Source organism: Triticum urartu, chromosome 1A (genome assembly GCF_056163025.1).
Source record: "Triticum urartu cultivar PI428250 chromosome 1A, HENAU_Tu73, whole genome shotgun sequence".
In the NCBI taxonomy this organism is placed as follows: Eukaryota; Viridiplantae; Streptophyta; class Magnoliopsida; order Poales; family Poaceae; genus Triticum; species Triticum urartu.
In genome coordinates, this window is record NC_141873.1 from 1,638,978 (window position 1) to 1,664,368 (window position 25,391).

The following is a 25,391-nucleotide window of genomic DNA, read 5'->3' on the forward strand; positions in this document are numbered from 1 at the left end:
AATAATAACGAGCAACAAAAAAATCCTCACGGAGAATTCTCCATTCATCGCTAACTACTCATATCAAGGCTCTCCGTCACTGTTCCACGCCGCCACCCACAACCACACCTCTAGGACTATGACCACCGCCGCCGCCGCCCCCACCCCACCTAGACCGCCGCCCCGCCCCACCCCACCTCCAAAGGCACTGTTCCGCCACCGCTGCCGCCGCCACACCAACCGCGCCGGCACAACCGTTGTCCCACCACCGCCGCCCATCCTACCTCCATCGCCGCCCATTCCACCACAGCCACCAATCCCCACCGCGGCCCTCCCGCCACCACCAATGGTCTCCAATCTTTCCCCCACTCCCATCACCGCACCCACCCCACCAGTCTCCCTTCTCCCGTCCCCACCGACTCAGCTCGTCAAGGTAACTCTGCTCCTCCCCTTTGCCATATTCTTTCCATTAATTTCTTCTCTTTGGTCATCTCAGGCTGGGTACTTGTAGATAACTTGTTGACTTGCGTTGCTGCTCTGTTCACCTCATTTCGCAGGATCTATTGGCCATAGTTGTTTTTTTTCATCGAGGAAGTGCATCGTCTCTCCTTTTGTCCAGACCTTACCCCCTCCCCCCCCCCCCCTTTGTTGTGGCAAGTCTCGACCTTTGTAATCAAAAGTAAAGAATACATGATTTTGTCACTTGATTCACTTGCTTATGTAATTTATTTAGAATCTAGGTCTGAGAACAACACGCTAATTCATTTCTTCTTGGGTCATTGGTGAAAAAATTAATCTTATGCATGAGAATGCCTTTTCTCTTTACCTTCGAAGTATATTGATTTGTTAGTTTTGATGATGCAAAAAATGGTATTTGCCCTTTGTATGCGAGCTCAAAGTTTGCGTGGTATGATGGTAGGCCATTGGCAACTCATTAAAAAACTGAAAATGTTAATGTCCATGTAATTTTTACCCTTCCTAGCTATGTGCCTTCTAGATTATATCGACATGGCGTTGAGAACACCATCCAATTTCGTCGTTGCAGGTGGAGAACGAGGTCCCTGTCACCGGAGGGTCCCATGGCAGCAGTGATCACCCCACGCGCCCGTCATGCCAGCACCACCCGTCATTCGTGACCCCTTGTCGTATGGTGACAAAGGAAGGAAGGGTGATGGCCGGGGGATGCCGACAAAGATCCAACGGCATGACGCTCATATCCGGACTCAGGATGACGTGGGGATGCGACTGTCACGTTGGGTGCAATGGGGGATTGTGGTGAGGACTAACCACACCATGAGGAGGCGGAGCATCTCTCCCGTCCATGGTCAAGCTGCGGTGGCACGATGGGCAGGACAATAAAGCATGGGTTGCTGATTTGGGGGTGCTGCCGTCGAGAGAGGGAGAGAGAGAGAGAGAGAGAGAGAGAGAGAGAGAGAGAGAGAGAGAGAGAGAGAGAGAGAAAGAGAAATAGCTGACTCTGACTGCTGGGTCATCAGTGGAATTCCAAAACCGACGACACATCCTCCCGATACCACTTTGATATGGTTTTGGAAGATTCATGTCAGTTTTAAGATATGAGGGACAAAATGTCGTCCAGAATATCTTCAAGGACTAAACTTGGAATTATGGTAAACTTGAGGGATCAAAAAACATACTTTTCTCATACAACATTTCGTGGGCCTGGGCAATTTAAAGCTGTTCTCAAATGAGTACATTGCTTTGAGGTTTAAGGTGAGTACATCTGTTCTGTCAAAAACTAGTTTGTTGAGAGATCGGTCCTGATAATTTATTTTATTTCTCAAACGAATGGAGAATATTTGCCTTATCCATTAATTAACAATAAGTGAGTTTCCCGGTTAATTAATGGGAAACTGAGCGAAAATCGCCTCAAACCGCTGAACGATACACGCAAGATAACCCACGCAAACCACTATAAATAAAGGCTCATCGAAGTAACACATTGGCTCCAATGTCATTACTTCTTCCCGAGCAAGCGCCATCGCCATCCCTTCTTCCTGAGCAAGCAACACCCACTTTTAAACAGACGTCCACCTACTCGGCCACCACTGTAAAGGCTGTATCAGTTAATTACATCCTCGGTGGGAACCATGTCCCAATGAGGACCTTTGCAATATCCATCTAGCTATGACCTATTTGATTAACTGCATCGATTTTTAGAGGTTGGATGGAAAAAAGTGGAGGCTGGTTGAGGAGAAACGAGGCTTCATATGGGGTTCGCTGCATCAATTTTTAGAGGTTGCATGGAGAAAATGAGCCAGGTTGAGGGAACCTGGTTGTGGAGAAACAGGGCTTGATACGGCGTTCACATGCTGTTTTGATTCCCTGTGTATAGCTTGCCCGCATCATGACATCAATTTCCCCCCGGTGTTTTGTTGCACACACACGCGTTCACATGAACATCACACACACTGGTGATAGCAGCCCCATGAGTTATTTTTATTTTTTGCGAATAGCAGTCCCACAAATTTGAAGCACCGTTGTACAGTATACCGGGGAGATTAGAAGGGGCTAGTGAGATGTATATGTATTTATCAACGAAACATTGAAATAGAATATGCACAACATGAAAGTCGTGTGAAACGGAGAGATGATAGAATGGTCAATTTGAGATACCTACAGATAAATCACGCTCAACAATTCTTACTACTAGATAGAAGATAATTATTTCTTTTATATAAGCACCAAGACGTATGTATCTCTTATGCGATCAGTGAACGTTATATTTGAAATAAACTACGGAATTATTCTGCATAATCAGTGCTCTAAACTATTCTAAACGACTTTAGAATTGCTCTTGTTTCCATTTATATTCAATGGATCCTCTGGCATGAAACAGTGTGCTTTCGGTGCAAACAATTGTTGTCTCAAAACTTTTGATCTTCAAACTCAATTTCAATGTCAGTCAGTCCACACAGCAGGCCCTGGTTTAATGAATCGCTTTTTTCTCATCGATTCTATATTTGTACGTTATATTGTTTAGGGATCCCACGTCACAGGTATCGGGTCCCAGACCAACACGTATATAGTCATGATATATGAATTTATTACACGCATAAAAGAAAATGAAACGATATTTATACAAGTCGCGAATCTTCGCACAAATTGATGACCCAAGATCCGCGTGCCCCACAAACCTGCGTGCTGTAAATCCCCGTGGATATAGAGATATGGGTAGACATATAAAAGGTGTAGGGTAGTATGGAAGGGGATAGAAGATACACAATGGGATGATGGTACAATTTATGGTAGGGGTAATGGATGGAGGCGCTGCATGGGAAGGAGCACGAGCGGCTGCTTCCTCGCACTCACCAGCGCCGCCTCGTCCTCCATGTCTAGCGGCGGCTTTGGCACCTCCCAGTCGAAACATTGCACCAGCGCGGCTAGGAACGCCGGCACGGCTTGCATGGCCAGTCCCATGCCGGGGCACGCGCGGCGCCCACTACCGAACGGCATTAGTTGCAGCTGCTGTCCTTTGGGGTCAACGCCCTCGCCGGCCCCGCCAGGCATGAACCGCTCCGGCCGGAACTCGAGTGGCTCTTCCCACCACGCGGCGTCGCGCCCGATGGTGAAGATGTTGAAGAAGACCGACGTCTTGACAGGGATTGTGTACCCGCGGACGTGTATGGGCTGCAGCGCCTCCCGCTGCGCGAACACCGCCGGCGGCCGCAGCCGCAAGATCTCCTTGAGCACTGCCTGCAGGTACGGCATCTGCGCCACGTCCGGCTCGCCCACCAGCCGTGACCTGCCCACCACGGCGTCGAGCTCCGTCCGCAGCTTCTGCAGACAGTCCGGATGGTTCAGCAGCTCTGCCATCATCCACTCCACCGTGATGGCCGTCGTGTCCGACCTGGCAGTGAAGATGTCCTATGTAATAGTACGTTATTAATAATTATTCGAGACTTGAGATCCAACTTAACATAATCCCTAACTTAATCCACGATGGCAGAGTGGGATAGGGTTACTCACGAGGATAAATGCCTTAATGCTGTCCCTGGTGAGCTTGACTTCAGCAGCCGGGTCAGCCGCCGCGTCCATGAGAAAGTCAAGCAGGTCCTTGGCATTAGCCTTGTCTGCTACCTCCTCCTTCTCCTTGGTCTTAATCATGGATTCCAGGAGGGCGTCGAACTTAGCGTGCACGTCGCGTGTCCTCCGGCTGAGCCCCTGCAGATCCCATCCGCGGCAGAGCGGCACATAGTCCTCCAGGTTGAACGCGCCCACCAGCTCCGCTACCTGCTTGGCACAGTCACGAGCCGCGTCAGCCATGTCGCCCGGCAGCTCGGTCGCCACCATCCTCATGATGGCGTTGTTGGACATGCGGATGAGCTGCCTGCTGATGTCCAAGGTCTCCCCTTTGGCAGACGCCGCTGACGCCGCGCGCAAGACCCCCGCAAGCTCGGCGGCGCGGACGGGGCGCAACTGCTCGATGGTGCGCGGGCCGAGCAGCTCCGACATGCAGAGGCGCTTCATGAAGCGCCAGTGCGGACCGTAGGGCGCGAAGGCGAAGCCCGCCCAGTCGTAGGCGAGGTGGCGCGTGACGGCTGTTAGCGGGCGCTCCGGGATGCTGCCCTCGAACTTGAGAACGTCGTGGGCCAAGCCGGAGGTAAACGAGGGGTCCGTGGCGCGCCATGATGCGGTCGAATGCGCGGTGGGGAGGTGGGCGGATGAGGTGGAGGTGGCCAATGAACGGGAGTGACATGGGGCTCGGGGGAAGGCGGCCATGCCTGCCGCCATGTCTGACCAGCGTGAGGATGAAGATGGCGACGGCAATGGCAACGATCAGCGACCCCACAAGCAGAGGCGCTCCACTGTCAGAGGCCACTCCGAGTTGCTCCATGGTACCTGCTCACCTACTAGCTTAATTGACCTGCAGTTGTGTTGTGTTGTGTTCTGTTGTGTTGAGCCGTGCTCGCCTTCCAAAATATATAATGTCTACCGTCATGTATGTACTCCTATAACCGATGAACAATTCGGCGCATGCTGTAGATTCACACCGCTCGTGTCACCAACCGCGCCGATCGAGACCTTTCAAAAAAAAAAACCGCACCGATCGAGTGTGTGTTAGGCCAACTATAACACACGACCACATTTGGTCTGTCCCTGTGTGTTCGGTTCAAAGCGGACAGAAAACACAGCCCAACACGCTAAAGCAAACGGACACACATTCGTCTTTCGTCCGTTCACGACCCATTTTCGGTCCAAATTTGATCCGATTTTGCGTTGAAACAGACAAGGCGTGGCCGCGCACGACGCCCACCCTTGTCCTCCCTCTTGCACGCCCGTCGGGGGCACTACCTCCCTATTTCTCCTCTTCCCTCCCAAAAACCCTCCCGCTCGCCCTCCCGCCACCCGCCAAGGCCACTGCGCCAAACATCGTCGTTGTCGCCATCCCAGCCACCACTGCGGCCGCGTGCCCAGAGAGAAAGCCCAATAAGGTCCTCCCTGGAGGAGCTTGCCCGAGAATCAGCAAAGAGGACGAGCTTTAGGGCAAGAGATTTTGAGAGGAAAGCCGCCGCCACTACTAGGAAAAGGGCTATAGCTAATATGGACATTAATGGCGCACACATGTGGTGCGCCACTGCTATATAGCAGTGGCGCACCATGTGTAGGTACGCCGTTAGTGTGCATATCACTAATGGCGCACCACACCCACGATGTGCCACAACTAACAATTTTTTTCCAAAACTAGTAATGGCGCACCAGGGGCAGTGCGCCATTACTACTTTTAACTAGTAATGGCGCACCGCACACTCTGTGCGCCACCAGTAACATTTTTTTTTACTTTTTTTTTAAAACTAGTAATGGCGCACCAGGGGATAGTGCGTCATTACTAGTTTTACTAGTAATGGTGCACTGCCCCTGGTGCACAACTACTAACATTTACACATCACACGTCTGAGCCTTACAAAAAATTCACCAAATGCACCCCCCTGACCGCCTTTTCAGTATCAAAAAATATAAAAGAAAATGATAGAGATGTCAAAAAAATAAAAGAAAATAAGATTCCCATATGATATGTGGTCTAGTTGTTAGTAAAATTTACAAACATGAATTTTTGATTTTTTTGCAAAATCTCTCGAGAATTCGTAAAATGGGCATAACTTTTGCATACGAACTCTGATGAAAAAGTTTTTTAATATGAAAAATCATCTACTCGAAAAGTTACATCCAAGATGTAAAACATTTTCAAAATCCTCAAAAACCTAACAGAAAAAAGTTACCGGGCTTTCAAGATCTGGAGAGGCAAAATAATTCAAAAAAGATTAAAAAAAATCACACTCAGTAATGGCGCACCTGCCCATGTGCGCCAGTACTATCTTCCCGCCTTCAAAATTCAAACTATATCAAAAAAAAGGTTAGTAATGGCGCACCTGCCCAAGGTGCGCCATTACTATCTTCCCGCCTTCAAAATTCAAAATAAATAAAAAAAAGTTAGTAATGGCGCACCTGCCCACAGTGCGCCATTACTATGCCGTATATATGGCTGGGCAGGGTCCTCCCCTCCTTACCTCTTCATTGTTCTCCTCCACTCCACCTCTCCTTCACTCCATCTCCTCCTCTCCTCCACTCCATCTCCCCTCCTCTCCTCCACCATACTCCCCTCCTCCTCTCCGGCGACCTCCTCCTCCTCCTCCTCCTCCTCTCCGCGACCTCCTCCTCCCTCCTCTCCTCCCCTCCCCTCACGGTTTCTCCTCCCTCCTCTCCGGTGAGCTCCTCCTCCCTCCTCTCCGGTGATGTCCTCCTCCCTCCTCTCTGGTGATCTCCTCCTCCCTCCTCTCTGGTGAGCTTCTCCTCCCTCCTCTCCTCCCCTCCCCTCACGGTTTCTCCCCCCTCCTCTCTGGTGAACTCCTCTCCGGTGACCTCGTCCTCCTCTCCGGTGACCTCCTCCTCCTCCTCTCCGGTGACCTCGGCCCTCCTCTCCGGCGAACTCCTCTCCGGCAAAAGAACGTACAAGATCGAAAAACGAGAACAAAATTTGAAAAAATATCATGCAAAAATACGAGAAAAAGGCAAAAAAATCGTGATCCAGATCTAAATTCAAAATTCAAAAATAGCAATGGCGCACGGTGGGGGTTAGACGGTGCGCCACTACTATTTTTCCGCCTTCAAAATTCAGAAAAAAATAAAAAATAATAAAAAAAAGTTCACTACAAGGTGCGCCACTGTTACCTGCAATACTAATGGCGCACCAGAGGTGCGCCATTAGTATTTGTTACTAGTCGCGTGGTAATAGTGGCACACCTATAGTGCGCCATTAATGGCCAAAGCAGGTGCGCCACTAATTAGCCTTTTCCTAGTAGTACGCCCAGGCCGCCGTCGAAGCCGCCGCCGCGCAACAGAGGGCTACCATTCAGGAGAAAGAGGCCATCATCGCCGGGCCACGCAACAGGCCCTCCTCATGCAAGGGTTCGGTCTCCCCACCCCGGCCATTCTTACCGCCGCCGCCATGGCCACGACAAGCACCGGCTAGTCGACTGTTCGCCCTCCACAAGTGCGGTCGCTGCGCACCTCCACAATGCCTCCATGCGCCACAAGACCCGGTAGCGACCCGCTTCTCCACCCCACCGGAAGGTAGCGTGATCGCGCCGGCCACCCCCGCTCCCACAGCCAGCATTGATATCAACACCGCCTCATTCCGGCGCTGACCACCGTGACACAAAAGAAGCAAACCTTGGGATATTCCTACGACCAACCTTCCCAACGCCCGCAACCTGTTCGACGAAACGCTGTTCTCGACGCCGATGCAAGACGACCCGTCCTAATACCATGATTTCATGGAGAATATCAGCTTTGAGGGCCATGGACAAGGTTGCGATGCCGAGGAGACCCAGGGCCAAGATGGGCGCTGCAAAGATGAAGGTGCCCAAAACATTAGCGTTCATTGCAACCAAGAAGCAACCGACGACCCATGCGAGCAATGACATGAATATGTGTATTGTTTAGATGTAGAATATGGCGTAGACATTGAGGGGGGGTGGGCATAGTTTGCCGATGACCTCACTAAACAATCCAACGCACAAAAGAGGAGACAAAGCATTCGGGCAGGAGCATACACGAAAGATGATGACAAGTTCATTTGCGGAGGTTGGTAGGAAATAGGGCAAGATCCCAAGACCGGGACCAAGCAAAGAAGAGCCCGTTTTTTTGGGGGGGGGGGAGTTCATGTCTACTTCCATGGACATAGGAAGTTCCTGCCCTACAAGTTTTCGAGCAACCATGGCGTCAACTCAATCCAAAAGAGGTGGGGGTTAATCCAACAAGAATGCAACATGTTTTGTGCCGACCTTGAGAGCATTGAAGGCCGTCCCGTGAGTGACATGGTGTAACACTTCTTCCCTTTGTTCATATGTCATTTCCATGTTTGTTGCATTTGTGCCCTTCGCTATTAGATTGAGGCCTTCACTTTTATTTGTAGGCATTTCAAACTTTGGAAGCCTTCAAGGTCCAACATAGGAACAAACCGTTCACCTTCATCCATTGTTGGACAATCAACAACAATTGCCCGAAGTTTAGGGAGCAATATGCCGCCCAAAAGAAGAATGGAGGGCAGGTGGATATCGTTGAGGATGTAGAAGGAGAGAAGCGGCTGAGGAGCAAGACCAACTCTAAGGTGGACGAGAAGCCTGATGCGGCATAATTCACCTTGCAAGAAACTTTGCAAGGCATGATGACCCAAAAGGAAGCAAAGGACAAGAGGAAGCACCAAAGAAAGAGGGGCAAATGAAGGCCTACATTGAGCTAGGAATGAAGAAGCTAGACATGGAGGAGGCCATCAAAAGGAGGAAGCTCGATATTGAGGAGGCTGTCAAAACGAAAAACCTCGAGATTGAGGCGACCAATGCGAACACCAAAGCAAAAGATGTGCGCTAGCTTTTATTGTCAAGGAGGTTGTCGGTGTCAAAACCGGCGGATCTCGATTAGGGGGTCCCGAACTGTGCGTCTAGGCCGGATGGTAACAGGAGACAAGGGACACGATGTTTTTACCCAGGTTCGGGCCCTCTCGATGGAGGTAAAACCCTACTCCTGCTTGATTAATATTGATGATATGGGTAGTACAAGAGTAGATCTACCACGAGATCAAGGAGGCTAAACCCTAGAAGCTAGCCTAAGGTATGAATGTTGTATGATGATGTTGTCCTACGGACTAAAACCCTTCGGTTTATATAGACACCGGATAGGGTTAGGATTACACAGAGTCGGTTACAATGGTAGGAGATCTTGAATATCCGCATCGCCAAGCTTGCCTTCCACGCCAAGGAAAGTCCCATCCGGACACGGGACGAAGTCTTCAATCTTGTATCTTCATAGTCCTGGAGTCCGGCTGAAGGTATAGTCCGGCTACCCGAACACCCCTAATCCAGGACTCCCTCAGTAGCCCCTGAACCAGGCTTCAATGACGACGAGTCCGGTGCGCAGATTGTCTTCGGCATTGCAAGGCGGGTTCCTCCTCCAAGTTTTCATAGAAGATTGTAAACACCAAGAGTAGTGTACGGCTCTGCAAAAATAAGTTTCCACATATTGCCATAGAGAGAATAACATTAACACAAATCAAATCTGCTGACGTATTCCGCGGTATGTCATCACACTACGGCCAAGTCTTTTACTCAAGTCGTTTTACTTCTCCACCTCAGCACGTTTTGTGAGGCGGTTTCCTTGGCACGTCTTGTCAAAGCAGAGATCGTGTCCCCCTTTTACGGGATTCTCATCAGTACGGACGTGGGTAACCCCGCTGCGCCATTTATCACGGCGCTTGGGAGGCAAGTGAGTTTTACTAGGCTGGTGGTGACGCACAACCGCATCCGCCCATATAAGGGGATAAGGATCCACCTTTTTACCTACGCCTTCTTCCTCCTTTGCCTATCCATCTCCTGCGCGCTCGAGCTCCAGCGCCCAAGCTCGCGCTTCCCACCTCAACCTTCTCCACCAATGTCCGGAGCGGGAGGCAAGTGGATGGTCTCCTCCGTCACGGAGGGCCATGTCAAAAAGCTAAGGAAGGCCGGATACTTGTCCAAAGACATCGCGCATCGGCTTCCCGAGGAGGGGCAGCTTCTCCCCACTCCAAGGCCCCATGAGAGGGTAGTGTTCCTTCCCCACTTCCTCCACGGACTGGGTTTTCCAGTCCACCCATTCGTCCGGGGGCTCATGTTCTACTACGGCCTGGATTTCCACGATCTGGCCCCGAACTTCATCCTCAACATCTCGGTGTTTATCGTCGTGTGCGAGGCCTTCCTCCGCATCCGCCCCCATTTCGGCCTCTGGCTCAAGACCTTCAACGTCAAGCCTTAGGTGGTGAGCGGCCGCCAGGCGGAGTGCGGAGGCGCCATGGCGGGCAAGATGGCCAACGCCCTATGGTTCGAGGGCTCCTTCGTGGAGAGCCTAAAGGGGTGGCAATCCGGGTGGTTTTACATCACCGAGCCACGCGATCCGAAATGGATCGCAGCCCCCGAGTTCCGATCCGGACCCCCCACGCGGCTTATGTCCTGGAAAGAGACGGGCCTGTCGTGGGGTGACGAAGAAGAGGTGACTGGACTGCAAACATGCATCCAGTCCCTGGTGAACAAGCCAATCAAGCTTTTTAATGTAGTCCAGGTTATGCTCATCCGCCGGATCCTCCCGTGTCAACAACGGGAATTTAATTTGTGGGAGTTTGACCCGGCGCAGCACCGAACCCTTAACAGGCTCTTCGACACGACGTATGAAGACGTCTGGAGGGTGCTATCCAAAGGCGCCGAGGCTCCCGCATCCGCTTCCGAGGACCGCGGATACAGCTCGCAGCGTCACGCTAGCGAGGTAAGCTATTTTCACCCTTTACAGGATGTTAGGTTTTTTTCATAGTTTGGCTGTATGCGGGATCTAAACTCCCTTACCTTTGACAGGCTTGGCAGGCGACGTCCGGACCGATTAACTGTCCGGCTCCCTTGCCCGAAGACCCAGCCCCTGCTCTCCTAGTGAAGCTGCTGGTTCCGGCGCCCTATGTGGTGCCGGAGAAGAAGGCCAAGAAGAAGAAGGCCACGGGGACTCGAAAGAGTGCCCGTAATATGGTGGTGTCGGACTCGTCATCCGACGTGTCCGAGATGCTCTCCTCCCATGGGAACGAGGAGGAGGAAGAAGAAACCTCCCCCCCTCCAGCGGGGGGAGGAAAGAAAAGAAAGGCCACCCCCACGGGGGAGGCCGAAGGGTCCAGGAAGAGGAAGACCCCTCCGCCGGACTACTCCCCCGACGCCGAAGAGGACGAAGAGGAGTGGCCAGACAGGGCCAAGCGTCCGGCGAAATCGTATGTTCGGATATCAGAGTAACTCACAACGTTCCTTTGTTGCACAACTTTCCCTAATGTCGAACATAATCATGCAGCCCGCCCCGGGCCGGACTCGACGAATCGTCGAGCGGCTCCCTGGATTCATCGGACGTGAACTCAGTTCCGCCCGCTGTCTCCCCCCGCACCATGGACGACGCCGAAGTGGCATCGCGACAAGCTCCTGGGCAGGAGGAGGTAGTCCTGGAGGAGCCGCAAGGCGACCTCCCGTACTCCGGGAGTAAAGGGGACAAGACCCCCGAGGGCTCCAAGTCTGGCTTTGAGCCGGACACCGCGCCGGAATCTTCAACAGTTCCGGACCGTGGTAGGCGAACTCCTCCCAAGAGGAGCAAGCCTTCTGAGCCGGCGGCCTCCGTCCAACCGGGGGCGCCGGACAATCTGCTGGAGGTGCTTGACGGTGCCTCCATCGACGAGGAGCACCGTACTATTATGAGTACGGTGATCCAGAAGGTCCAGTCCGCCAAGAGCGGACTGACTGAAGCTTGTGCTAGCCTTCTAACAGGCTTCGAGGTAAGTAAAAATATGTAAAAATATTACCGCATAGACAGTAGCCCCTGATGCTCTGTTTGGCGTTCGGAAAGAAAAGCCAAATAGAGGATCTATCAAATTTCGCAAGAGTCTAACGAAAAAGAGTCAATATGCGTATGCAGGCTTCCCTGCTAACCACCGCTGCACTGACTGCGGAGGTGGGTGCCCTGAAAGAGGGCCTCGAGCGGACCGAGCAAGAGCTCGGCCTTGCCAAGCGGTAGCTCGAGGAGAAAGAAGGTAAGAAATACCTTTCAGAAAAAGTGCCTATAAAAAGACGTGATTGCAAAAAATAACAGGATTGTACTGCTTATTGTAGGGGCCACGACTGAGGTGGCGGCCCTCAAGCAGGCGCTGTCCGAGGCCGAAGAGAAAGCGGATGCGGAGTGCACCGGGCGAGAGAAACTTGAGGCCCAGGTCTGCGAGGTGCAGCAAGAGCTTCAGGCTCTCATGAAAAAACATGAGAGTTTGGAGCTTGAGTCAAAGACGCAAGCGTCCGAGCTCGCGGCGGCCCTTGAGACTGCCAAGTCTGCCAAGGCCGAAGCCCAAAAGGCCCTCCAAGAGTTGGAGGAGATGAAAAAGATAACGGCGGGTAAGGCATTCTTTATGCAAAGCAGAAAATTAAAAGTAAACTACTTGTTACTTACCCGAATCCGGAGCTCTCCAGGGGCATTCGCAGATCTTCCCCGCAGCGTATCCGACACCGCCGCATTCTACCGAGCCGAGGAGGACAGCTCGACGGAGAAGGTGTTCTGGTCTCAGTATGCTGAGGCCGGACACCCTGTGCCCTTGAGCGACCAATTGAAACAGCTGGTCGAGCTCCACAAGGCGGCCGAATAGGCCATGAAGGGCTTCATAGTTCGGCTGTGGCCCGGAGAGGCCCTGCCCGGGAGCTACTTCGGGCTGGTGCGGCGGCTGGTGGAGGCCTGTCCAAGGCTTGAGGTCATCAAGCGCTCCTTCTGCATCGAAGGTGCCCGTAGGGCCCTTGCCCGTGCAAAGGTGCACTGGGGTAAGCTGGACGGTGAGAAGCTTGTGAGGGACGGGCCGCCGCCGGGGAAGGAGCATCGCAAGCCCGAGAACTACTATAAGGATGTTCTTGTGGGTGCCCGCCTTGTGGCAGATGAATGTACCAAGGATGTAATTTTTGAATGAACTCGCTCGTGTTTATCCTGTGCGCCGAAAACTTGTTCATAGGCGCGAAGCAATGCTTGTTGAATTTAAAATATTACTTTCTGTGCGGCCGTTTATGAAAAAATTGAGAGATGGCCAGTCGTCGGCTTCTGCCCCCATGCCGCTAGTGCTGGGGTGTTCAGGATAAACCTGAGCGCTCTTTTTCCCATAGTTGGGTCCTTCGAGGGAGGCGCTCAGCACAACGAACCAGGCAATCGGACTATAATGCTTGAACACTCTCACTTAGCCATAGAACTCTATAGTTTTAAATTTCGGTGAAGCCCCTAGTTCGTAAGACCGAGTTCGGGGCGCTATCCACGCCTTGGCCGGACAAATCCGGCTACTCGCTCGAAGCGGCATAAGTCTTTAGGGACTCGAAAAACCTCTCGAACAGCGACCGGTCTCTCGCCTCATCATGACAGTCAGTTTTAGCTTTCTCCACTGAGGTGCTTAACCCAGCTCAACCGGGGCACAATCGCAGTGGTTCTCCTAGTGCTACCTTAGCCGATAGAGCGGAACGTAAGGCACCAAAACATAGGAGCTGGGCAAACCCAACTATTGACCCAAATCATGATTCGGAGCCGATGCATATAGTGCTATAAGTTCGGGGTGCCGCACTTGTGAAAGTGTACGGGCTTCTCACACCATATTGAGGGGTATCAAAGCCCCTGGCGTATTTTGCCGTACCATAGTGTACGGGTGCAACATGTCATAAACATATGTATAAAAATAGGATAATGCAAAAAATAGACAGAAAGCTATGCATTGTCTATAGAAAGGCTGCTATCAGAGCAGAACGATACAAGTGGTATGATAAGCAAAAGATATTGGACTATTTAACATGTCCTGGCCAGGGGCAGGCCGCGGAATTGTATTCAAAACAGGTAAGCTGCTCGTAACAGAGACCACTTGGGAGTTCGATAATGCGGCATGGCTTATCTGCCTCCCTGGATCTTGCATCGTCTGTGCGGCGGTTGAATTGCCGAACAGATCGTCCGAAGTATGGATTCCTGAAAGTAAGAGAAAATTGAAAAAAGGAATTCGGCAGCCCCTAGTATGTTTTAAGCCGCATTTTGGGCTTGCCGTTATTGTGCCCCTTCCCCTGCGCCCATGGTGTTTCAAGAGCGTAGTTATCTACACGAGGCACTGGTTTCGCTATGTCGCGAGGGCTGGGGTTGGGGCCGCATTGCTACGCCTGCTCAGAACGTGCCAGGCGGTCTTGTTGTAGGTTACTCCGGGCGCGCTTGGCAATGTCTGGCTTTTTAACGGTCGGACTGGAGAATTGCCTAAGAAGGCTGTTTTGTACTTCCGCTGCGAGAGCCGGCGTGTGCTCCTCCGTATGGAGGGAGCGTTCGGTGTTTCCGTTGACCGTAATTACTCCTCGAGGGCCTGGCATTTTGAGCTTGAGATATGCGTAGTGCGGAACCGCATTGAACTTTGCAAATGCGGTTCGCCCGACCAGGGCATGATAGCCACTGCGAAACGGGACTGTATCGAAGATTAACTCTTCACTTCGGAAATTGTCCGGAGATCCGAAGACCACTTCAAGTGTTACTGAGCCTGTGTAGTTGGCCTCTACACCTGGTATAATGCCTTTAAAGGTCGTTTTTGTGGGCTTAATCCTCGAGGGATCTATGCCCATTTTCCGCACTGTGTCCTGGTAAAGCAGGTTCAGGCTACTTCCGCCGTCCATGAGGACTCTTGTGAGATGAAATCCTCGATAATTGGGTCAAGAACCAATGCGGCAAAGCCGCCGTGACGGATGCTAGTGGGGTGGTCCCTTCGATCAAAAGTGATCGGGCAGGAGGACCATGGGTTGAACTTTGGGGCGACTGGCTCCGTCGCGTATACGTCCCGTAGCGCACACTTCCGCTCCCTCATGGGAATGTGGGTTGCGTATATCATGTTCACCGTCCGCACTTGTGGGGGAAAACCCTTTTGTCCACTGTTGTTCGGCGGCCTGGGCTCCTCCTCGTCATCGCTATGCAGCCCCTTGTCTTTATTTTCGGCTCTTAACTTGCCTGCCTGCTTGAACACCCAACAATCCCTGTTGGTGTGATTGGCTGGCTTTTCGGGGGTGCCATGTATCTGGCACAAGCGGTCGAGTATTCGGTCCAAACTGGACGGGCCCTGGGTGTTCTTTTTGAATGGCTTTTTCCGCTGACCGGATTTATAGCCTCTGAATCCGGCATTAACTGCCGTGTCTTCGTTGCTGTCGCTGCTAACGCGGCACTTTTGTTTGTTCCGACGTGTCCTGCCACTTTTGTCCTTGGTATCCGAATTACCAGGGTTCTGTGCTAAGTTTTTACTGCGAGCTAGCCAGCTGTCTTCTCCCGCGCAAAAGCGGGTCATGAGTGTCGTGAGGGCTGCCTTGGTTTTTGGATTTTCCTGTCCCAGGTGCTGGGCAAGCCACTTGTCGCGGATGTTATGCTTGAAGGCTGCTAGGGCCTCTGCGTTCGGACAGTCGACTATCTGATTTTTCTTTGTTAGGAACCGTGTCCAGAATTGCCTGGCCGATTCCTCTGGCTGCTGAATTATGTGGCTTAAGTCATCGGCGTCCGGTGGTCGCACATAAGTGCCTTGGAAGTTGTCGAGGAATGCGGCTTCCAGGTCCTCCCAAGAACCGATTGAGTCTGCCGGCAAGCTGTTAAGCCAATGCCGGCCCGGTCCCTTAAGTTTGAGCGGGAGGTATTTGATGGCGTGTAGATCATCGCCGCGGGCCATGTGGATATGAAGGAGATAATCCTCAATCCATACCGCAGGATCTATTGTTCCATCGTATGATTCGATGTTTACGGGTTTGAAACCCTCTGGGATTTTATGATCCATTACTTCGTCTATGAAGCATAGTGGGTGTGCGGCGCCTCTGTACTGGGCTATATCACGACGCAGCTCGGAGGAGCTGTGTCTGTTGTGTTCGGCCCGGCCGGATTTGTTGTATCCGGTATGAAGATCACCGTCACGTGTCATGGGGCGCCTGCGCGATCCGTAGATCGATCTTGTTTGTCTTGCCTTCTCCTCGAGTACATCTCGCAGGTCTGGCACATTTTCCCGTGCCTTAGTTGAACGGTGCCGGGGCATGGCTTGGGTGGAGGGCCGAGAGGCCTCTCTGTCGCGGCCACGAGGTGGCCGGTCGGCCATGTCATGCGCTGGCGATGTAGGTGCTTCCTCCTCTGATCGGGGTAGCGGCCTGCGCTTTGGGTAACTCTTGGAGGATCGTTCGAGTTCATACTCTTCGGCCGCAAGGACTTCAGTTCATCTGTCAGCTAGCAAGTCTTGATCAGCTCTAAGCTGTTGCTGCTTTTTCTTGAGGCTGCTTGCTGTGGCTAGAAGCCTGCGTTTGAAACGCTCTTGTTCGGCGGGGACTGATGGTACGACGAATTTTGTCGTCGTCGAGGCTTGCCTCGTCTTCGGAGGGAGGCATATAGTTATCATCCTCAACCTCGCGGTCTGCCGCTCTCTCATGAGGGCTGGCTTCTCCATCCTCAACCCCGAATCTTGCTGGAGGGGGTGTTCTTCGGCGATATCCGGGGTATTATTATCTCCCGTGCCGGAATCACCGTTTTTGCTTTGGCGGGATTTAGAGCGGCGCCGCTGACGCCGGTGCTTTGGCTGTTTCTTGGAGGTGTCATCCCCCGCTGTTCCATCGCCATCTCCATCTTTTGGAGTATCCACCATGTATATGTCATATGACGAGGTGGCCTTCCAACGCCCTACAGGTGCTGGTTCCTGTTCATGTCCTGCATTGTCGTCCATACCGTCGATGTCTTCGGAGCCAAAGTCAAGCATGTCGGTTAAATCATCGACAGTGGCTACAAAGTGGGTGGTGGGTGGGCTTTGAATTTCTTCATCGTCCGCATCCCATTCTTGCTGACCGTAGTCCGGCCATGTCTCTCTTGATTAGGAGAGAGACTTTAGTGAGTTCAGGATGTCGCCGAAGGGCGAGTGCTGAAAGATGTCTGCTGCGGTGAACTCCATTATCGGCGCCCAATCGGATTCGATTGGCCGGGGCGCGGGGGTTTCGGAGCCCGGAGAGGAATCCGGATCCTCGGAGTCACGGGTCATGCAGAGTGCGGGGCTGGTGTTCGGCTCGATCGCCTTTGATATCGCAGCCCCCGAGGTGACATCCAACTGCTCATCCTCGATTGGCGCAGTAGGCTCCGAATTAAGGGTCGGAACCGGTGCGTGTGCGGCCTCCAGGACACTATTCGGAGGCAGAGCTAGATCGTGCCCCTTGAGACAGTGCGGCGCGCTTGGCCGTGGCTCGAATCCGTCGAAGATCAAGTCCCCGCGGATGTCAGCCGTGTAGTTTAAGCTTCCAAACCTGACCTGATGGCCAGGGGCGTAGCTTTCGATCTGCTCCAGGTGGCCAAGCAAATTGGCCCGCAGTGCGAAGCCGCCGAAGACGAAGATCTGTCCGGGGCGAAAAGTCTCGCCCTGGACTTCATCGTTATAGATGATTAAAGGAGCCATCGAGCCCAAAAGTGACGACATAGAGGAACTCTCAATGAAAGCACCAATGTCGGTGTCAAAACCGGCGGATCTCGGGTAGGGGGTCCCGAACTGTGCGTCTAGGCCGGATAGTAACATGAGACAAGGGACACGATGTTTTTACCTAGGTTTGGGCCCTCTCAATGGAGGTAAAACCCTACTCCTGCTTGATTAATATTGATGATATGGGTAGTACAAGAGTAGATCTACCACGAGATCAAGGAGGCTAAACCCTAGAAGCTAGCCTACGGTATGAATGTTGTATGATGATGTTGTCCTACGGACTAAAACCCTCCGGTTTATATAGACACCGGATAGGGTTAGGGTTACACAGAGTCGGTTACAATGGTAGGAGATCTTGAATATCCGCATCGCCAAGCTTGCCTTCCACGCCAAGGGAAGTCCCATCCGGACACGGGACGAAGTCTTCAATCTTGTATCTTCATAGTCCTGGAGTCCGGCTGAAGGTATAGTCCGGCTACCAGAACACCCCCTAATCCAGGACTCCCTCAGAGGTGAAGATCATGACGATGGATTTGAGCAAGGTGTTCCCAAGGAGAGGAGTTTAGTTTGAGAGGAAGCAAAGGCGATCCTCGGCCTAGATGATTGAGCTACCGCCAAAAGCAACATCATTTCGTATGCCAGTTTTTATGCGGGCATGAATAGGGCTGCGAGTGTGTCAGATCCTGGCAAGTGTGCCGCTTGAACCGTGGCAGATTTTTCAGATAACATTTCCACCAGTCCCTGGCGCTCTAGCTGGTATGAACTACAGTCGTTGGCATGACTATGACCGCAGGCCCTAATTTTAGTTTTTATTTTCTTTTCCATGCAAAAATTATGACACTCGAACAAAATATGTCCGCCGGTTGTCCGCACGGGCCAGATTTGATTAGGTGGGGGGGGGGGCGACGGACCCCTTTATCTGATTCAAACGGACAGAATTTGGAAAGAATGAATGTTCCTTCGTGCATTGGAGTTAGCCTTACCACCGGGCAAACCGATCTTGTCCGCAAGGTCGCCAGCCGAGCTGTGACAAGCTTTCCATGGTGCACGGCTGGGCCAGGTTGGTGCCATCAGCGGTCAGGCTTTAGTTCACGCCCGAACGGACCGCCCTAGCTAGGATGGGACTAGCGATTGGTGGCACTAGGGCAAGTACATTTAGTTTAGACGGTTGCTGTCTGTAGAGTACCTGCCACCTAACTTCACAACGAGACTGCTCAACAGACACATTATCGCTGAGCTAACCTGACTTTCTGAAACAGCTTACTGCGTCCTTCTGCCATTTAGTTTCTTCACTACAGAAAGATGAGGCACAAATAAGATGAACGTAAATCAGGTTATATGCCTGATTAGTTGTGACACTCCAAGCGGGGATTAAAAACAGGGATAAAATGTCCAAATTGGGCAACTGAGAAGAACAAAAACTAACTAGCTAAATGCCCGTCTGTGGCCACGAAATAGAAATTAAGAGATGTATAACATGATTATTTAACTATAATTTTTATTTTGTGAATATTTGCCTTATCTGTAACCTATCAAAAAAACAAATATCTTGTTTCTATTGATTTCCTATATATGACGATCCACATGCACCCATCTATTCTTCTTTGCCCTAGCCAAATGTCACCTTACTCACCCGCTTTAGAGAAGAAATTTTGCTCCTTATCCTTCCTTCCTTATGTCTTAAAACTCTTTGTTGCTCTATCGCTGTTTCAAAACAAATAGAAGGGTGATGAAAAAAAAATCGATGTCGAGACTGCACCTTCTCCTACACCATCTACACCCTAAAAGAGCGGGCACATGTCGAGAGGTGGTCGCCGCGCTCGCTCTCCGGGCCCCTTGGCATCCACGGTGGCCGGCTCCTGCAGCAAGGTGGACCGTGCGCCATTGCAGCAGCCCCGCCTCCTCGCGGAGGCTGCTCTGACCGACGAATACTTCGGCCATCAAATGTAGATCATGATGGAGTAATCGTGTCTAGGTGCCCACGCCCCCCTGCAACCGCGACATCCAGATCGGGCGTTGTGTGAAGGAGGAACCGGTGTCGGGCTCGTGCATTGATGGGCCCGTGCCGCCGTCCCACTGCGACCGCCGGGTCTAGGATGAGCTTCTGCCCAAGAACAAGAAGGCACGAGGCCGCATACTCCATTACCTCTGAGGCGGCGGTCCCTCGGGATTGAGGGTCGTCGTGTCGGAGGAGGTGCGTCGGGCAAGGCATCAGGCATGGTACAACTGCCTTCGTCGTTCGCCAAGTCGGACGCGCCGTCTGAATGGGTCTGCAGTGACGTAGGCCTCACCGCCGCGTGGGCCCTCGACCGCTCTGTCACCACCACAGAGATGGTCACGAGGCGCCATCGTCTCCTTGACAGCAAGACTAGCAAGATCGGCGAGAAGTGGTCGCTTATCGACTCCTGCGCCAATGCTAGAGGTTAGCAACATACTAAACGATCAAGTGCTAAGCTAACGGAATGGGTCAAGTCAATCACATCATTCTCCTAATGATGTGATCCTGTTAATCAAATGACAACTCATGTCTATGGTTAGGAAACGTAACCGTCTTTGATCAACGAGCTAGTCAAGTAGAGGCATACTAGTGACACTCCGTTTGTCTATGTATTCACACATGTATTATGTTTCCGGTTAATACAATTCTAGCATGAGTAATAAACATTTATCATGAAATAAGGAAATAAATAATAACTTTATTATTGACTCTAGGGCATATTTCCTTCAGGACGACCCATGCGAGCAATGACATGAATACATGTATTGTTTAGATGTAGAATATGGCGTAGACAATGAGGGGGGGGGGTGGGCATAGTTTGTCGATGACCTCACTAAACAAGCCAACGCACAGAAGAGGAGACAAAGCCGGGCAGGAGCATACACCAAAGATGATGACAAGTTCATTTGCGGAGGTTGGTAGGAAATAGGGCAAGATCCCAAGACCGGGACCAAGCAAAGAAGACGTAGGGTTGTTATCTCCACCGTGAGAGGCCCAAACTCGCTCAAACCACCGTGTCACCCATATGCATCTCGATAGATCATGCTCCTTTATCCTACCCCTCTCTTATTGTCGGAATCGTTACCATGACAGTTGGCGCCCACCGTGGGGCAGGTGTCTTAGCCACTTGTTGGAGAAGTTGCGATTTTTTCCGATCCAAATCATCATGGTTTCTAGCGGAGTTTTGGTGGTGGGCCGCGAAATCCGTCTCGGCGCGCTCACGTTCATCGCCGACGACTCCGCTTGGCTTCAGGAGGCTCCGCTCGACGTCGACGCGCTTCCTGTCCGCGGGGCAACGCACTTTCGCGCGTGCGTCCGTGGCGTCCTCTTGCGGCAACTGTCAACCCATTATCGGTCGGCCCCTGTGTTGTCCTCCCTCCTTGTTTCCCGCCGGCGCAAGCGCTTCGGTCGGTCGAGACTTCAGCGGTGGGTGAGACACGCGGTGGCACGCCAGTCGGCCACCCCTCAAGTCGCGGTGATCGAGCCCGACGAATCCCTCTATGGCTTGTTCGACCTGTCGACTGGCTACGCAGAGACTGCATCTGAGTGCGACAACAGTGATCCAATGGCGGAGGTTCTGATGGTCGATGGACCGCGCAGCCCCCCCGGTTTCCACGCACCGACGGTGGCGCTGGTGGAGGCGACCCTTCACATCCCCATGAGGAATATCTCCACGAGCCTCTCACGTCGCTGCAGCGAGAAGAACTTCGTCGCCGGAACATGGATGCACTGCACACTCCTATCGTTGGAGAAACCCCCGAGACCCGTGCCTTGGAGGACGCGCGCCTGACCAACTTGGCTGAGCGCACTCGACTGGAGAACCTCCAGCGAGCACTCGGTGAGCGTGCGCGACAACGGGTTCCCGAATCCAGTCGACGTCAGCTCTTTCCGCCCCCGCAGGTATATCGAACTCCGATTCAGAATTTAGCACCTGCAACCCGTATAGAAGAGTCGATTCAGCCTTCCCAGTCAGAGGCTGGCAGAGGCTTGCTGCAGATCAGAGCGTTACTCCGGGCAGCAGGAGACCAGAATTCCGCTGTTTCTCAGTCGCGGAACAGGATCCATAGCAGATCCATTGCTGCAGACAGAGTCCAGTCGGCTCACAGCCCAAGATCGTCCCCGAGGCATGAGGGACGTGGGGACCGGCGTGATCAGTACAGGAACCGTGAGTAGTATGATCACCGATTCGATCACGACGATCGACGTCGAGTGCCCACCCCTCCCCCAAGTAGTGGATCGTATGTGCCTCGACAGCAGGATGACAGGTGCCCTCATAGTGTTAGGCGAAGGATTCCAGTCGACCCCAGGGAACCAGGCTTTGCTGCGAGATCCATTCTCGTTCAAGGTTTGGTCGACAGGAACAGAGCTCACCGAGAAGGTCACGACAGAGATGCACCTACCAGCAGCAGAGTACATGTTTCAGGGCCAGAGTGCTCTAGTAGAGCCATCAGGGCCGCTGTGATTCCTCCCAACATCAGGTTGGCGACTGGAGTCAGTAAGTTCACTGGTGAGTCCAAGCCCGATACTTGGCTTGAAGACTACCGAGTGGCTGTCCAGATTGGCGGTGGCAATGATGAAGTAGCCATGAAGCACCTGCCTCTCATGTTGGAGGGCTCGGCCAGAGCGTGGTTGAATCAGTTAGCACCCAATAGCATTTACACTTGGGAAGTTCTTGCCCGAGTGTTTGTCACAACATTTGAAGGAACATGCAAGCGACCGGCAGGGCTGGCGGAACTGCGGTCTTGCGTGCAGAAGCCGAATGAAACTTTGAGGGATACATCCAGAGATGGATCACGTTGCATCACACGGTAGAGAATGTGCCTGATCATCAAGAAGTCTGTGCCTTCAAGGAAGGCGTCAAGTATAGAGAGCTGAATCTGAAATTCGGTCAAACCGGAGACATGTCTATGAATCGGATGATGGAGATTGCCACCAAGTACGCTAATGGTGAAGATGAGGATCGACTCCGGAGTGGCAAGCTCAAGTCAGTCGCCCAAGAAACCGGAGAAGGAAATTCCAATCGGAAACAGAAGCAGAAAGCCGAGCCAGCTGCTCCCGGGGAAGCCTTGGCTGTAACTCAAGGAAAGTTTAAGGGGAAACCCAAAGGGCCTTGGAACCCCAAGAAAGTTAAAGACCAAGACGGAAATGATGTGTTGCATTTGCCATGTCACATCCACACAAAGAAAGATGAAGAGGGTAAACTCATTTACCCGAAACATACCACTCGACAGTGTCGGCTCTTGATCCAGCAGTTCCAGGGCAAACAACCCAAAGATAGGGAAAATGAGTCAGACAAAGTTGAGGACAAGGAACATAGTGATGATGGATACCCCCAGGTCAATTCCACCCTGATGATTTTTGCTGATGTTGAAAGCAAAAGTGGACTGAAAGTTATCAACCGTGAGGTGAATATGGTTGCTCCGGCGACACCCAGTTATTTGAAGTGGTCTCAGACTGTCATCATATTCTTCCAGTCCAATCACCCAACGCACATTGCCACCCCTGGGAGGCAAGCTTTGGTGGTCGACCCAGTTGTTGAAGGCACTCGATTGACCAAAGTCTTGATGGATGGTGGCAGTGGTTTGAACATACTTTATGCAGAGACGTTGAAAGGGATGGGCATTCCGATGTCCAGACTCAGTACCAGCAACATGAGTTTCCATGGAGTCATTCCTGGGAAGAAGGCTGAGTCACTCGGCCAAATTGCTCTTGATGTGGTTTTCGGTGATTCCAAGAATTACCGCAAAGAAAAGTTGACATTCGAAGTTGTGGATTTCCAGAGTGCTTATCACGCTATTTTGGGCAGGCCAGCTTATGCACGCTTCATGGCTCGACCATGTTATGTGTATCTCAAATTGAAGATGCCTGGTCCCAAAGGTGTGATCACTGTTACAGGCAATCGGAAGAAGGCAGAAGAGTGTTTTCAGAAAGGATCAAAGATCGCTGATGCTCAGATGGCAGTGGTGGAGCTGCAGGAGTACCAGAAGACTGCAGACCCGAGTGATTTGTTGCGAGCCAAGAAGCCCGCTACTGAATCAGCTTTTCAGTCGTCTGGTGAAACGAAGCCGGTTCACATTCACCCGACCGATCCCAGTGCTGCTCCGACTCATATCTCAACAACACTCGACTCAAAATAGGAAGAAGCACTCATCCAGTTCCTTCGTGAGAACTGGGACATCTTCGCATGGAAGCCTTCTGACATGTCGGGTGTTCCCAGGGGGCTGGCTGAGCACCGCCTACGAGTCGACCCAAAAGTGAAACCTGTCAAAGAACATCTCCGATGGTCTGCCGTCCAGAAGAGAAAGGCTATTGGTGAGGAGGTGGCTCGGCTCTTAGCAGCGGAGTTCATCCGAGAGATTTACCACTCCGAGTGGCTTGCCAACGTTGTCATGGTCCCCAAGAAGGACAAGTCACTTCGCATGTGCATTGACTTTAAGCATATCAATCGGGCCTGCCCGAAAGATCATTTTCCTCTCCCCCGCATCGACCAGATAGTCGACTCGACTGCGGGATGTGAGCGACTGTCTTTTTTAGATGCCTATTCCGGGTACCATCAGATCCGTCTGTATGGACCCGACGAGATCAAAACAGCTTTCATCACTCCATTCGGGTGCTTCTGTTATGTTACCATGCCATTTGGCCTCAAGAATGCCGGAGCCACGTTCATGAGGATGATTCAGAAGTGTTTGCTCACTCAAATCAGTCGGAATGTGGAAGCATACATGGATGATATTGTGGTCAAGTCACGGAAGGGTTCCGACCTGCTGACTGACCTTGCTGAAATCTTTGCCAACCTCAGGAGGTACGATATCAAGCTCAATCCATCAAAGTGCACATTCGGAGTTCCTGGCGGAAAGTTACTCGGTTTTCTCGTTTCCGAACGGGGAATCAATGCCAATCCAGAAAAAGCTGGTACTATACTCCGGATGAAACGTCCTATGCGTGTGCACGACGTCCAGAAGCTTACAGGTTGCTTGGCCGCTTTAAGTCAATTCATCTCTCGTCTCGGTGAAACGGCATTGCCTCTTTACCGACTGATGAAGAAGTCAGACAAGTTCGAGTGGACTCTTGAAGCTGATGCAGCGTTTGCAGAGCTCAAAGCTCTGCTCTCCACCCAGCCGGTGTTTGCTGCCCTAATCAGCAAAGAGCCTTTGCTGCTTTACATCGCAGCCACGGGACAAGTCGTTAGTATAGTACTTACGGTCGAGCGGGAAGAAGAAGGAAAGGCCTTCAAAGTTCAGCGCCCAGTATATTATGTTTCTGAAGTTTTGACCCCGTCAAAGCAAAGATACCCTCATTATCAGAAGCTTGTATATGGGATTTATATGACCACAAAGAAGGTTGCTCACTACTTCTCTGATCATTCCATTACAGTCGTCAGCGATGCTCCATTGTCAGAGATCCTGCACAACAGAGATGCAACTGGTCCAGTGGCAAAATGGGCGATTGAACTCCTTCCCCTAGATATCAAGTTTCAGGAAAAGAAAGCTATCAAGTCCCAAGCAATAGCGGATTTCGTCGCCGAGTGGATTGAACAGCAACTGCCGACTCAATTTCACTCGGAGCACTGGACCATGTTCTTCGACGGTTCCAAGATGCTGAATGGTTCCGGTGCTGGGGTAGTATTGGTTTCCCCCCGAGGAGATAAGCTCAGATATGTTGTTCAAATCCACTTCGATTCCTCCAATAACGAAGCAGAATATTAAGCACTTTTGTATGGGTTGCGCATGGCCATTTCACTCGGCGTCCGTCGCCTCATGGTCCACTACAATAAGAACCCCCCTATGCCAACACATGTCTACCAACGATATGATAATAAGTGTTGTTTGTTTAACCTCCCACTTCCCACGCGCCACACTCCTCATTCCCTGAGGAATAGCCTCCTCGCGCCCA

General features: G+C 51.9%; 1 pseudogene; it reads right to left on the minus strand.

The window, feature by feature from the left end:
* Positions 1–3,240: 3,240 nt before the first annotated feature.
* LOC125507835 (cytochrome P450 93G2-like) lies at positions 3,241–4,864 on the minus strand (annotated as a pseudogene).
* Positions 4,865–25,391: the final 20,527 nt, after the last annotated feature.